Raw genomic sequence first — 15,379 nt, 5'->3', positions numbered from 1 at the left:
CTCTTCTCTACAGCGGTGCTTCTCAAAGAGTGTTCCACAGACAGACACATATCCCACAGAGCAAATAATCTTTCCCCACTTATTAGATCCTTTCCAAACTGGTTGAAATATCTCAGCCACTCGCCAGTTCTCCGTATGGTGTCCACTGACAATACATCCTCCTAGTAGGAGTCATTTTGAGACCCCAGGTTTTCAGAGGAAAGTCTACCTGTACAGTAGAGCCACTGGGATATTCCCACACTATGACCACAGGTCCTTAGCTGTCTTACAACTAAGAGATTTCCATTCCCAAAGGTCTGGTGACATATGGGGAGAGAAACAGGAATCTCAAAGAATTTCTGGGAAACGCCCAGTTAGCAGAGCCTGTAGAATTACACCACCGTCTAGTTACTTTATTCCTTATTGACTCTTCATATCTACATGCTGAGGCAATAAAAAACCAAGAGAGCGAATACACGTAGATGAAAATAAATATCTTCATAGACAAGAAAAAAGCGAGTTTTCTGCAGCAACAAGAGCCAGTTGAGAACTCACAGGTTCTCTTCCTACTATCCAGGTGGGGAAGTCATTAAAACAGGTGAGTAAGTAAAATTATGGAGACTCTGCCATTCTCTCTCTTTCTCTCTCTCTCTCTCTCTCTGGTCTTGACTGTGGTCAGTGAGGGAGGGGAAAAAGCAAAGCAAAAGGAATTAGAAAGACTGTCTCTCTGCCAAAATGTTCTCTCAAGTAAGAGAAAGGAAGAAAAGGGGGAAAGTTCAGAAGAAAAATGTGGTAAACAAACAAAATATGATCATGAGAGCCTCTCTTCCTGACAAAGACAGGCTGGTTTTGAACGACATGGCAGGAAGATAAATATTTTTCTAATAACCAACCAGCTAAAGTACCCAGTGCTCCATGGGGAGCAAGAATATATATAGTCACCCAACCTAACATCCAACTGGAGAAAGAAAGAAGTATGTCAATAATACCTGATCACAGCTGATAACATTTTTTTGTCTTGTTTCACATGTGACGTTGTCTGGGTGGAAAATGTATAAATAAGCCACAGGAATTCAGAACATGGGAGAGACCCATGTGGTCTAGAGTTATTCTGGAAAAGTTTCTGTAGAGATGGGTCCTAGGTGGGGGGCTGACTGACTATAGAGTTTGGATGGGCACAGGGGCAAGCATCCCAGGAGGGCAGCAGGATGTGTCACAAACAAAGTCAGAAAAGGAGGAAGATTTTTTTATCTGTGTCTTTGAATATCCGTGTATCCTTATATTGCATTTCGTGTGTATGTTTTTAATTTACATATAATTTTGTGATATAGATTTTTAATATTTTTTACTTTCTTCACTTTGCACTGTTTTTAAGAGCTGCTGTGTTGTATGTAAATCTAGTAATTTGCTCCTAACTGCTGTTTAGTGTCCCACATTACACATCCACTATATATATGTCTTAACCATTTCATAGCAATATATATGAAAGTCTATCCAATTCCATACAACTACATACACAGATATAGAAGCAACTGAAATAAAATTTTGTATGCAATTCTTTGTGGACTGAGAAGTCCTCTGTGATATACCCAGATTAGATTGCTTGGACTTAGGACATAGGCATACACAATTTAAAAAAAACTACCGTCATATTGCTTTCCAAAATGATTGTATTCATTTGTGTTCTCACCAACAGTACAACAGAGTTATGTATAAAAATGCAATATATATTATGACCCAGTTAGGTTTAAGCCAGCAAAATAGCTTTGGAAAACATTTAAAGATATAGGGGGAAAATCATATAACCACCTCAGTAAATCAGAAAAAAGCCTTTGACAATATATCAACTTCTATTAATGATAAAAACACTTAGCAAACTGGTTTTGTAGAAAATAACTTTCTTATTTTAATAGAAGACAGTAAAGAAACCAGCAAATATCATATGTCAAACATCACACATTTAATCAAACATGGTGAAATATTGAAATTAATAGTGGGAACATGTCAAAGCTGCCCAATACCGCCACTTCTCATCATCTTTGTTCTAGATGTGTGCTGATGCAAAAACACTATAAAAATAATACAGCACAGTAGCTGGGGGCAGAGATGGGGACAGAATTGACAAAAGTGGTAAACAGGAATTTGGGGGGGAAATTCTATATACTGATGCTACACAGGTATATACATTTGTTAATGCTCATAAAACTGTGGATTTAAATGCATGAATTCTTATTGTATACAAATTATACCTCAGTAATGTTTAAAAAAACACCTATTACAATTCCTAAGCAATACCTCGGCAATACCTGTACCAGGCAGCAATAGTAATGATGGAAAAAGACTACAAATTGAAGAGATACTTAGTAGTAGATGTAGGCAGGCCGAACTGCTGTTAAAAGAAAAACCTCCAAAAATGCAATGATTCGAAAAGGTTGGGGTTTATTTCAGGGGTTCTGCTCCTCGAGGTGATCCAGGAAGCCAGGCGTCCATCATGGAAGCTCCGTCATCCTCTGCCAGTGGTCTCAACCTGAGGTTGATGGAGACTCGAAAGGGCTGATGGGCAGAATTTAGGAAGTCTGTGAACTTGAGTGGGAAAAAACTTACATCTTTATGTTCTCCAGCTTCTAAAGGAAGTTTAGTAATCTCCTCCATTGTGAACGGTGGCAACAAATCACAGCAGCATTCACAGTACCTGTGGCTTAGTCCCCAACTGAAGTCGCCAATATTTTCCTACCAAAAAGCAGTTATTATAGAATCTGGAAATAGCACTCACACTTAACATCAGTTTAAAATTATTATAAAATATTAGACCTGGCTGCTAAATCTTGCTATTTAGTGAGTTAATAAAGAATTGCTCTACAACTGTATAACAAATTAGGTTATTTAAAATGTTGATAAGTGTACTGTAACATAATTATTTTTGTTATAATTCTGTATATTTTGTGTATTTAAAAACGTTATTTGGAGAAGAGGTCCAAGGATTTCGTCAGACTGCCAAAGGGGCCCATGTTACGAAGACGTTGTAAGAACGCCCTGTGTTAGGATGTTGCCATCAACCCCGTGGTCAAAGCTGGGCTGCTGCCCCATCCAGTTTGCATCAAGTAGGAAGAGCAAAGAGAGCACGAGGAGTTAGATCACAGCCTTAAGGGAAAGGCCAGGATACGGCACACATCACCTCTGTCTACATTCCACTTAGAACTCAGTGCAGTCTGGGAAACACAAATATTGTGCTTGTCAGGTGTCAGGGATGAAACAGTTTTCTTCAACCCTCTTTGGGTCCCTGGCTGGGAATGAAAATTAAACTAAGATGAATAAGAGAAAAGCAAACAAATTTTATGAATTTTTGCATGTACATGAGAGCCTTCACAAGAGAATGAAGATCCAGAGAAGTGACCAGAGCAGGAAGCTTTTATACCTTTCAGACAAAGATACAATAAATTTGTGGAGAATGGACAAGACAAAGAGGTTTTCACTAGGGCTAGTCTAACTAGGGTTAGGTAGTGCTTTACACCCTACTTAAGGAAGATAGGTTAACCACAGTTGTTTGCGTTTTCCTCTGGTGCCATCTCTGGGCTGATAAGAGTCTATCTCCAATAAAAGGAGGTCTTCCTGCATTTACAGTTTCGTAATTGCCTTCACTCAAAATAATTTTTACGTCAAAGAGGCATATTTGGGGGTGACATTCTGGTTTCCTTCACAGGCACTGTGTTAGGCACTGGGCATACAACTCTAAGAACCATTATTCCACGTGCCCAGCTATATTTCTATTACTAGTGGTGAAAGAGGCAACTAGTAATCTCTGCACGTTGACTCAATTGTGTCTGAAGATGACTGGATATAAGCGTAAGGGAGCTAAATAAGTCAAAGACAGCGGCCGGGATTCTGATTAGTGATACCATTCACAAAGAGAGAGAGAGGAAGAAGCAGAAGAATAGAGAACATTCCACTTGGACAAGTTGACTCTGAGCTTTCTGTGAGCAGTAAGGTACTGGTAACCCTGCTCTCGGGTGGTGGGTTTGGGGCCTGGGGGAGTGGGGAGGGGCAGAAAAACCTGTTTGCAGCAATTGCAGATTTCCATGAAGTAAATCTACCCATCACGGCCACTTTCAAGCTCCCAAGATAATGTCATGGCATAAGGAGTTGGGAAGAGATGAGCACAACAGGCTCTCATAAGCTAGTCTGAGCCAGCACACCTCTGCTGGGCCCTGCAGGCTGAGAATTTGTAAGTGGAGACATCCTGAAGACATTTGCATATGGAGAGTTCAAGTTTAGGAGTAGAATCTAGGTGAGACATTGATTTGGAAATCAGTAAGATTTTCTGGCCATAGGATTCTGTTTTAAAAAAAAAGAAAAGGACAACAGGCCCAAAGCCCCATGTCACCAAACCAAGACTTAATTAGTTTCTGCTCTCCCAGAAATGGAATCTCAAACCAATCAGGAATCTCCTGATCAGCACTAGTTAGACAATCTGCCTGACAGACTCCTGCCATCCCCTAAAGGAAAGAACCTCGCAATAGCCAACCTGCTTTCTTTGGCCTGGTATTAACTTCCGTGCTCCTGCTCCCTTCCTCCTATAAAAGCCTAATTTTGTATAGCTCCTCGGAACCCCATTCTATCTACTAGATTGGATGCTGCTTGATTTGAATCAATTTCTGCTCAAATAAACTCATGAAATTTTTAATAAGCCTCAATTTACCTTTTAACAGCTCTAGTGTCACAAGACAGAACCAAAGGAGACCCCCAGTGGCCCCGGGGAGCAACAAGCAACCAGGCGAAGGTACCATGGAGCCCCTTGAGCTCTCTGCTTCCTCGCTGCCTCTGGATGTGGTGGGCGCGTCCCTCCCGGAAGCTAGCTCCACAGCTTTTGTGTTAGCAGCTTTCAGACTTGATTTGAGCATTTCTTTTTCCAGACTTGGTCTGGAAACCGGCCAGAGTCAGACTGCGTCCAACTTGAAAAAGTAGACTGGATCTGGAGTTGGACTGGGGCCAGTGTGAGTCCTCAGGTGAATAAAATTTTGTTTTAAGGCTGAACAAGCAGGTTAACCTTACCAAAGTTCATGTTGAATTACAGCGGCCACAGTGGAGAACTTTTAACCTAGATAAACTCATGCATTTACAAGATGTGCTAGAGAAAAACAAGCACTCACCATAAAGGGTCGAGGGAAAATTACTTTTTCTGGCCTACAGTTTCTGGTGACCAGGATGAGACCCATTGGAACACCCCACTCACTCCAGAGCCTGCAGGCGAGATTCTGGGACAATTGGTAGGAGCCGGCCAAGGGTGAGAATTCTTACACAGTCAGCTCTCCCAGATCTGCATCTGTGCAGCCTGGTCCAAAGAGGAGGGTAAATTTTCACGTTGTCCCTTCCTTTCCAAATTCAGATTGGCAGGCAAAAAACATTTGTAAGAATTAGATCTTTGACTTGTGACTCTTGAATTTGCTTTCATGTACTCATTTGCGGTCTGTCCTTTCTCTCCCAGGGACAGCTACTGCCTTCTTGTTTGTCTTCTTTGTGTCCTGAGAACTTGGCTTGGCAACTGTCAGGTTGGGGTCCCCAAAAATATAGCCAGACAGAAATGTGGGTCGCACCCCACTTATAGCTAGATATGACTGCATAGAAATGTGGGCTGCACTCCATTGCAGCTAGGGTCCTACCGACTGTTGCCAGCTCTCAGGGGAATTGTCTTCATTTATTTTGGTTATCTTTGGCTCTTGGGAGCAGGCTGTGTGGAAGGATTTACTGAAACAGCTCTAACATTTACAAACAGCTCTAAATCTAGAACACAGGAATCTTTTGATTTCCATCTTAGTTGAAGAACTTCTCCCTGATGTAAAGAAATAAATTGAAGATAATATAGCTGGATGGGTGGGTCAGCACCTGGATATAATTCAGGTTGCATCCCAATTCTTCAAGGAATTAAAAACAACTGTTCTACAAATTGACGACAACTTGTACAACTTGTCTTACAAGTTGAGTCTTTACAAGAACAGAAAATGCCCATGTGTCTTTTTCACCATCTCAAAATCTCCCCTGTTCCTTTCGAAAGGTGCGTAGGTATTGAAAAGATTCTGGCTTTAGGAAACAAAAGTGCTTCTTGGAGAAACTTGCATTCTTTCTCCGTGCAACTGAGATAAAAATGTTCTACCCCAGCGCTGGCCCTGTGGCACAGTGATTAAGTTCCCACGTTCTGCTTCAGCGGCCCAGGGTTCGCCGGTTCAGATCCCAGGTGCTGACATGGCACCGCTTGGCACGCCATGCTGTGGCAGGCGTCCCACATATAAAGTAGAGGAAGACGGGCACAGATTTTAGCTCAGGGCCAGGCTTCCTCAGCAAAGAGCGGAGGATTGGCAGCAGATGTTCGCTCAGGGCTAATCTTCCTCAAAAAAAAAAAAAAAATGTTCTACCCTGTCTTCTCTAGGAACTGAGGGCCATCTCTTTGAAACGCAAATTTCAGGAGGTAACTCTTGTCAGAAGAGGAAAAAAGAGAGGTTATTCGGAAACTCTGCAAATGAAAATCCTCACCACAAGCATTAGCGAGAAGTTTAAGCTGTCTGAGTAAGTAACTGGAACTTACCCCGTCTGCCAGAAACACAATATGTATCCAACTGTTCTTTTATAAACTAGTAAGTTTTGCATTATCTTACCTGTCTCATGGCTAAAATTTTAAAACAAAAGCTATGAGATCTTGTTTGCATCTGACTGTATGTTTACATATGTCTATGTACATATGTTATAGGTGAGTGATATTTTTCTACCTCTGGATGGTATTGTCAAATGAATTTGTAAAGAGCTCTATTTGACTGGCTTAAATTAAGTGGACTTTCAGGAATGCAGAAACTACCCAAATGTTTTTCAAGTTAACGTGATCTAGCATAATCTTCAGTAAATAAGGGCCAATTAAAGTTTATTGATTTAATTAAAACAGTCATATCTTTAGAGTTATCAGTGTTAAATATAATGCAGGCACACTTTTATTCTACCTAGGTTTACTAAAAGTTAAATAAGCTCACATTATCTCTATTACAGAATTTGTCAGCAAGAAAGATAGCTTAAGATGATGGTTAATGTCTCATGAAACTTTCATGAGTAATCTAAAAATAATTGTTAAGAACAAGTGAATTAAATAGATGTAAGTAAGTAAACTTATAAATGAACTTTTCAACAATAATTATGCTTTATGGTATGTCTATTTAAAAATAGTTTCCAAACCTTTTTAGTAATTTGAAACCTTAAAGTTATACTGAGATAAGTTAAATGATAGATACTCATTAAATATCTAGATCACTTCCAAATAAGACAAAATACTGAAATGTTAATTCAGAACATAGGTTTGTCTACGTTTAACTGCCTTTGCCAGAGGAGCTAAAGACATTTGGGTCTATTAGTAAACATGTTTTGTGCCACATTGAAAATTTGCTATTAGGAAGAATATACTTCTAGAAATCGTGAAATGTACTTATAAATTTGCCAACCCACAGACTGCTAACGTAACAGTCTACGCTTGCTTACATATTACTTAGTTTTCACTAGGAATTAAGAGTTCGAAGGGCTAAGAATTCTAGTCAACATATGTAACTAAAACTACTTAGAAATATTAAGGGTGAAAGGAAACAGCTGTTTGTGAAAAGTAGGTAGGGAAAGTGAAACAACTGATTGTTCCAGAATGAGAAAAAGGAAAAAATGAAAAACATAGGACAAAATATGAATGAATATGAAAAAGCTGTAGGAGGTTTGTGGGAAAGGAATCTTGGGAAATGAATTTTATGTGTGATCAAGCTGGCTAAGATTGGAATGGATTTATTTAATTTTTTTCAAAATGAGTTTTAAGGGGCTGGCTGGGGGCACAGCAGTTAAGTTCATGCAGTCCACTTTGGCGGCCCAGGGTTTGCAGGTTCGTATCCTGGGCGCTGACCTAGCACCGCTTGTCAAGCCATGCTGTGGCTGCATCCCACATAAAATAGAGGATGAGTGGCACAGATGTTAGCTCAGCAACAATCTTCCTCAAGCAAAAGAGGAAGATTGGCAACAGATGTTAGCTCAGGGCCAATCTTCCTCACACACGCACACACACAAAAATGAGTTTTAATATCAAAAGTATACTGCTGCAAAACTAGAATTTGGTTTTCTCTCTGTTAAAAGGACAAAGTTTTCTTGAACTATTGATCTGCTCTTGATAAGAGATTGTGAAAAGTTTGGGGTTTTTAATCTTTTGGGTAATCTACCTGGAAAGCAAAGATTTTGTCTTACCAAAATAATTTACTGTGTTTCATGTTATCTTTATCAGGTCATTGATTACTTAAGAAAACCCAATCTTCTCAACACTAAAAGAGCTAAGTTTTGTTCACAACTATGCAACATTCTGTATTTGCCTTTAAAATCTTGTCACTTTTGTTAAATAGATAATTAAGTATTATTTCATAATGATCTTTGATCCTGTCTAGTCAAATGTTCAAATCTTTTGACATTCTGACAACTTCCCCTAATCAAATTCTAAACGGAGTCTTTCTGACCCTTCTGAGTAAATTTGAGATTTCTCAAAGGGTCCCTGAGATATCTCAAAAGATTTGTCTGTCACCTTGTAAAAGAGAGATATTAAACTAATTAGGTTTATTTGGTATGTCAAATGACAAGGGAAGCATTGTCAAATAAGTGATGATAAACTTTCTTAGGTTTTATTTGTATGGATGCATATTACTAACATAAGTGTTCTAGAAATTGTATGAAATTCCTAGAAATCTGATATGCCCTGGTATAATGTTATCAGTCATAATTCCAGTTATCTTTAAATGCTGTATGTCACAGAAATAACCAAATTTCCCTGTCAATTCAATTATAATGAGCTCTCATCAGATCTTTAACCATAAGCATTTTTAAGTCTTTTGTCATTTACAGACAGTTTTTGCTTTACTCTGATGCTTTTACAAAGGTGACTTTCATGGAAAGGACCCTACCAAGTATTCTTGACCAGTGACATCACTGCCAAATTACAAGGTGTCAAATCTTGGGTACATATTTCACAGTTGAAGAAGGCTCCACCTAATATCTGCTCCCGTGCAAATGCTGGAGACCTGACAATCAAATTGACAAGGAAGAGAAGTAGCCAACATTGAGATAGAATACTGCCTCCCAAGACATTGGATCAGTAACGTTTCTTTCCATACCTCCTTCCCTCTCTGACCATCCTTTTCCTAATCTTATACCGTGAGGTCTTTATGATTCTTTTTTCCACATTTTGCCTTGCTCTGGCCGGGATAGATAATGCCATTGTTCACACACTCTCAGCCATTGCAAGGGAGGTAATCCAATCTCCAAATAACTGTTGGATTGGCCACGATATAGTGATCCTTTAGCTCTGCCCATCACAAACTTCTCCCTGGTTTCCAATGCCTCAGTTTCTCTGGAACAAACTCAGCCCCCTTTCTATCATGTCAGAGTTCCTAACCCTGGGGGTCCATTTCCTTGTCTCTGATAACAATCCCAAACCTGGGAACCTTGCATCTAGGCTGGCAAGGGTAACCAGAATAAAACTGCCTACACAGTCTACAGTTCCTTATATTTTACTTGCCTCAATGGCTGTCACCTTTCTAGTCCTGAGCCACAGACTCAAATGGGAATTACTGGGAGGCATTCACAATTCAAAATTTGCTTCCTTTGGCAGATCCCTGCTACCCTGGCTAGGAGTAAGCACAAATGAGGCTATGATCAGGAACCTCTCCTTAACTCTTGAAGATATTGCAGAATCTGCTGCTAAAGCCACAGCTACCCAACAAAACTCTTAGACTCTCTGGCCGAAGTTGTTCTTGGTTATCTTTTAGCTGAGCAAGGAGGTGTTTGTGCTACGGCCAACACCACTTGCTGCACTTTGATTCACACTTCTTGGCTAAGGAAAAGGATAGAGGTCTGGGGCTTACGCCAAAGAAATATATTTTGGGGTGGCATATTCTGTTACCTTCATTTCCACCTTTGAAACTTCTAAGAAGTTTCACAGTCCAGAAGCTGAGTTGGTCGATTGTTCCATATCTCAATGAACCAGTCTCTTAGTCCTGAGAATAGGTCAAATTAGTTAAAAGGTTGTGTCTCATCAGGAGGTAGTGATGCAAATGGACTCCCATAGTTAGGCCTATATGGGGCCAGCAATCAGTATTCAATAAGAGGATTTCAATGAAAACAAAAGAAAAACATTGATTAATGGTTGGAGCAGACTATAAACCCAGTCTGAATCCTGAGGGCAGGTATTCAAGAAGATTTCTAGATGTTGGGCTGGAAGCATTTTCAGACAAGAGTGAGAGCAGACAATGGCAATCTGATAGATTTTCCTGGTTTGCAAATTTGAATGTCTCTGGTGATCTTTCTGAGTGGCCCACACAGCAGCAGGCACAAAGATTGCCCTCACATGAGCTGTTGTGTTGATTTCCGTGACCTTTATATCAAGTTGTCAAGCTTCAGTTTGCAGGGAAAAGGGCAGCCTTTGTTTTTAGTGACTTCAAGACAGAAGGGTGGAAAAAAATTGCAAGTGTTAGTTTGGAGAGTTGTAGCCAGATATTTGAGGAAACTCGAAGAATTCAGGATCCAGTCCAGTTTACTGGGAGATAACAAAATCCTAAAGACAATGAACAAGTCTATAATCTCACATCCACACAGGTGCACTAGAGTTTTCCAATGACATATAATTTTTCTCTCTACAGTCACCCCCACTTCTATCAGAGATAATCAGAGTAAAACTAATGTTTGCAAAGTAAATTGTCTCGTTATACTTGGCCTGATTATTTACTAAGTGCAGCAAGAATAATGATCGACCATGTAGATTTTTTTAATGTTTGCTTCCTGGAACCTTTCATAAGAAATCTCAGATTGGACTCTTAAAAGCCTCTCAAGCCTAGGAAGCCAAGCCAAGGACTTGCCTTCAGACTTCGTCTGCAATACCTATAAATTTCGGTTAATTCCTCTCTTCTCAAGGTCCCCAAAATATCTTGAAATATCTGAGGCTGCCAGGAAATGACCCCCCTTACTCAACTGGTAAGGCTGTTAAGAACTCTGTAAGCAACGTACCAGGCTGTTTCTCCAAGGGGTTTTCTTGGCTTCATAAAGTCAATCTTAGTTCCCTAAAACTGTCTAGTCATATCTGATTCTATGCACATCATTATCAAATATGACATTCCAGTCAAAGCCTTGGTAATATAACCAATGTTTCCAAATGTGTCCTGTTACAAGGAGAATATATTCTTACTGCATTTCCACAAATATTTATATTGCCATAAAAATAAGAATACTTGCTAAGAGTTTCTGAATTCTGGAGGGATCAGATAGGGAGAAAAAGTAATTGTTTTATCTTTGTTCACAAAGGTATAATTTAGCAAATCACTGTAAATCATAGATAGGTTAAGAGAAAAATATTTCCTTAAATCTGGAAAAACAAAACATTAAGAAACAGCAATGTTTCAAAGAAAAAGTCATAAAAAATTATAGTCATTCTCATCAGTTTATTCAGTCCCATGGAATTAATTTTTGTTGATTTTTATCTTTTGCTTTCAGTTTTCTAAAGCCATCAGTTTTTCCATTACAGTTCTATAAATTCTTACCCAATTCAGTGGTATGATCTGAAAGTTATCAGAAATCTGTACTTATCAGAGTCCTTTCCGTGAATGTCCTGGAAGATAAAGCACTTTTACAAAAGCATCAGAGTAAAATAATAACTATCTGTAAATGACAAAAGACTTCAAAACGGCCATGTTGAAAGATCTGATGAGAGTTCATTATAATGCAATTGACAAGAGAATTTGGTTACTTCCATGACATACATTTTAAGATAACTAGAATTATAACAGATAACACTATACCACGGCACATCAGATTTCTAGGAATTTCATATAATTTCTGGAACACTTATATTAATAACATACATCTATAAGAATATAACCTGAGGAAGGTTTAACATCACTGCTTGTTTGACAATGCTTCCCATGTAATTTAACATATCGAATAAGCCTAATTAGTGTTACATCATTTTTTTTTAAATAAAGAGAAAAACTAAATCTTTTAAGATGTTCCAGGAGCCCTCTGGAGAATCCCAAAGTTAGTTCAGAATTCAAAACAAAATGAATTTTATTTTTAGAAGTTTGTCAAAAATATCAAAAAGTTTTGTACACTTGGCTAAATAGGATCACAGATCATCATGAAACAATACTTAATTATCTATTTAACCAAAGTTACCAATAAACAATTTACAAGCAGATACAGAAGGTTACATAGTTGCGAGCAAAACTTAGCTCTTTTAATGTTGAGAAGATCTTTGTTTTTAAGTAACAAAACGCTGATACAGACAACAAGACGCACAGGAAATTATGTTAGTAAGATACAACACCTTTGCTTTCTAGATAGATTACTTTAAAAGTACAGAAAAAAAACCTTCACAGTCTCTTATCAAGAACAGACCAATAGTCCAAGAAAACTTGGTCCTTTTAGCAGATGAAAGAAAATTAAATTTTAGTTTTACATAAGTACACTAATGATATTAAAGCTTATTATTAAATCCCTTATGATAAATTCTTTCAATTTTAGCCAGCTTGACTACACAAAGGTTGTCTCTCTTCCTCTCTCTCTCCTCCAAACTTTCTACATCCATTTAGTTTGTCCTTTATTCTCCTCTTTCTCATTCTGAAACAGCCAGTTATTCAACCTCAGGACAAAATTCCTCTTTTTCCTTTAACAAAAACACATCTCCATACCTGATATATTTTCTTAGCCAAAAACACATTCTACCTTCCTTGCATAGAGAATTGTTTCTCTTATTATTTTATATGAGTTTTAATTACACACATTAATAGAATTCTTTACTCTTAGAAACCTTAATTTCTACTGAAAATTAAGTAAGCAATTATGAACTGCCTGTTACACCAGCATTCCTTAGATTGGCAAATTTATAAACACATTTCATAATTTCTGGAAGTATACGCAACCTCATAGTATATTTTTTCAATGTGGCACAAAATATATTACTAACAGACCCAAATATCTTTAGCTCCTCCATAATAGGAAGCCCAAAGTGGGTCAACTTATGTTCAGTAATTAATGTTTCAGTATTTGATGTTATTTAGAAATGATGTAGATATTCAATGAATTTCCATCATGTAACTCATCTTAGCAAAACTCTAAGGGTGTAAGTTACCAAAGAGATTTGGGAAAGTATTTAATTAGACATATCTTATTGTTGAAAAGTTCATTTATAAACTTTTATCTTACTTACACTTATTTAATTCACTTGCTCTTAACAATTATGTTTAGATTACTCATGAAAATTTCATGAGACATTGCACTAAGTTAGCCAGCAACCTAAGTTATTTTTCTTGCTGATAAATTTTGCAACAGAGACAACATGAGTTTATTTAGTTAGTAAACCAAGTTAGAATAAAAGTTATCTGTCTGCATTATATTTAATGCTGATAACTCTGAAGACAAGCCTACTTTAATTAAACCAACAAATTTAAACTAGCTCTTATTTACCAAATATTACCCCAGATCATGTGAACCTGACAAAGATTTGGGTTAGTTTCTATATTTCTGAGAGTTTGGGGAATAGTTAATTTATATAAGTGCTTACTTTTCTTTAAGCCTATTAAATAGAGCCCTTTTTCAAATTAATTTTGGCCATACCATCGGGAGTCACAAAAGTATCACATATACATAATGTAGATCTATAAACATATAAACAGACAGACAGATGCAGAGACCTTATAGTTTTAATTCTAAAATGTTAGCCATAAGTCACTACGATAATACAAAACTCACTAGTTTATAAATAATGCTTGAATCAAAATTGTGTTTCTAACAGATGGAATAAGTTTATCAACTCAGATGACTAAAGCTTTTTTTAACTAACATTTATGTAGAAGACTTTTAAGATTTCTATTCATCCTTGACAGGTAATGTTATGGAGGCTGTGGACTAGATTTTGGGCAAGGGAGCTTTTACAACAATTTATGTATATATATATATATTTTTTTTTTTTGAGGAAGATTAGCCCTGAGCTAACATCTGCTGCTAATTCTCCTCTTTTTGCTGAGGAAGATTGGCTCTGAGCTAACATCCATGCCCATATTCCTCTATTTTGTATGTGGGATGCCTGCCACAGCATGGGGATAAGTGGTGCATAGGTCCATGCTTGGGATCTGAAGTAGCAAACCCCAGGCCGCCGAGTTGAAGCACACAAACTCAACCACTATGCCACCAAGCAGGCCCAGCTGTTTATATTTTTAAATGCCTCTTTTCCCTTTTTTTTTCTTCAGTCTCAGGAAACTGCAGGTAGTGTTTCAGTTATCTCCTTGAGTGTTTATATTTCAAATACATCGTTAAGATTTACATTTTCAGGGGCCAAGAAAGAATGTAAGTTTTCTCCTAGAGTCTTTGTAGTATATTTGTCTATTTTCAGAAGTCTAGGGTAATCACTATTTAAATTTCTCCTTCTTTTTCTTAAGTGCAGGGCATTTCTGTCTCCAATATCCTGATCTTTTACAATATTTACAACATTCTGAGATGAATAGAGGAGGTTTGGTGATTGGTAAGATTGAGAAAACTCTGAATTGCTTCTAGAGCCACATTTATGGCTTTGTAAAGACTCAATTTGCAAGATATGGACAGTTGCTTTTAATTCCTCAAAGAATTGGGTTGCAGCCTGAATGATATCAAGGGGCTGACCCACCCATCTAAACACATTTCTTTTCTATTTGCTCCTTTATATCAGGGAGAAGATTTCCAACTGTTATGGAAATTAAAAGATTCCTATGTTCTAGATTTACAGCTGTGTGTCTTTGGAATGTCTTAAAATTTTTCCACAAAGTCTTCAGGATGTTTTCTTCTCCTTTGAGTACATAGTTTTGTTTTGGCTTAGGAGAGAAGGCCTTAAAAAAATGTTCCTATCAGGCTCCAAATATCAGCCTCCAATTTGGCCAACTTCTGACTATAGAGCTACTTAAAAAAAAATCCTTTCAAATATCTTATCGAGTTTCAGCCAGGACAAACAGTAATTACTCCTGGTAGTCTTGAACTCCTTTTTTCCCCATTTTTCTTTTAAACTAAAGGTAAACCTCAAGTGACTCAACCAAAACCAATGAGCCTTTTATGACTTAATCATTGACTCAAGAGGTGTCCCCAAAGACAGTGCAAAAGATACAGTCCTCCCAAGATCGAAAGCTATTCCCAAAGACAGCCAAAAGAAAGAAAGACTTAGACAATTCACCTGAGAGCTGGCAGCAGTTGGTAGGACAAACCACAAATGGTGTGCAACCCACATTTGTCTGGCCATATTTTCAGGGCCCCTAATCTGACAGTTGAGCTGCCTACACATGCAGAACCAATAACTTGCATGCCTTGGGCAGGCAGAAAGCCAAGCCAAGTTCTCAGA

At 38.0% G+C, this 15,379-nt stretch overlaps 1 protein-coding gene across 2 annotated transcripts in view; it reads left to right on the top strand.

Annotated features, from left to right (window-relative positions):
• Positions 1 to 6,339: 6,339 nt before the first annotated feature.
• The window catches only part of NXPE1 (neurexophilin and PC-esterase domain family member 1), a 28,986-nt gene continuing 19,946 nt past the window's right edge, over positions 6,340 to 15,379 (top strand). The window contains exons 1-2 of one of the 2 annotated variants that reach the window (XM_046684811.1): positions 6,340 to 6,537; positions 14,265 to 14,280. The gene's annotated coding sequence lies outside the window, so the exon portion shown is untranslated. Of the gene's footprint in view, positions 6,538 to 14,231; positions 14,281 to 15,379 lie in introns of those variants that run through there. The other variant, XM_046684810.1, reaches the window with a different exon arrangement.

The sequence above is a fragment of the Equus quagga genome, chromosome 14 (assembly GCF_021613505.1).
Source record: "Equus quagga isolate Etosha38 chromosome 14, UCLA_HA_Equagga_1.0, whole genome shotgun sequence".
Lineage (NCBI taxonomy): Eukaryota > Metazoa > Chordata > Mammalia > Perissodactyla > Equidae > Equus > Equus quagga.
The sequence above is the reverse complement of the archived record's forward strand: the minus strand, read 5'-3'. Positions and strand labels throughout refer to the sequence as shown.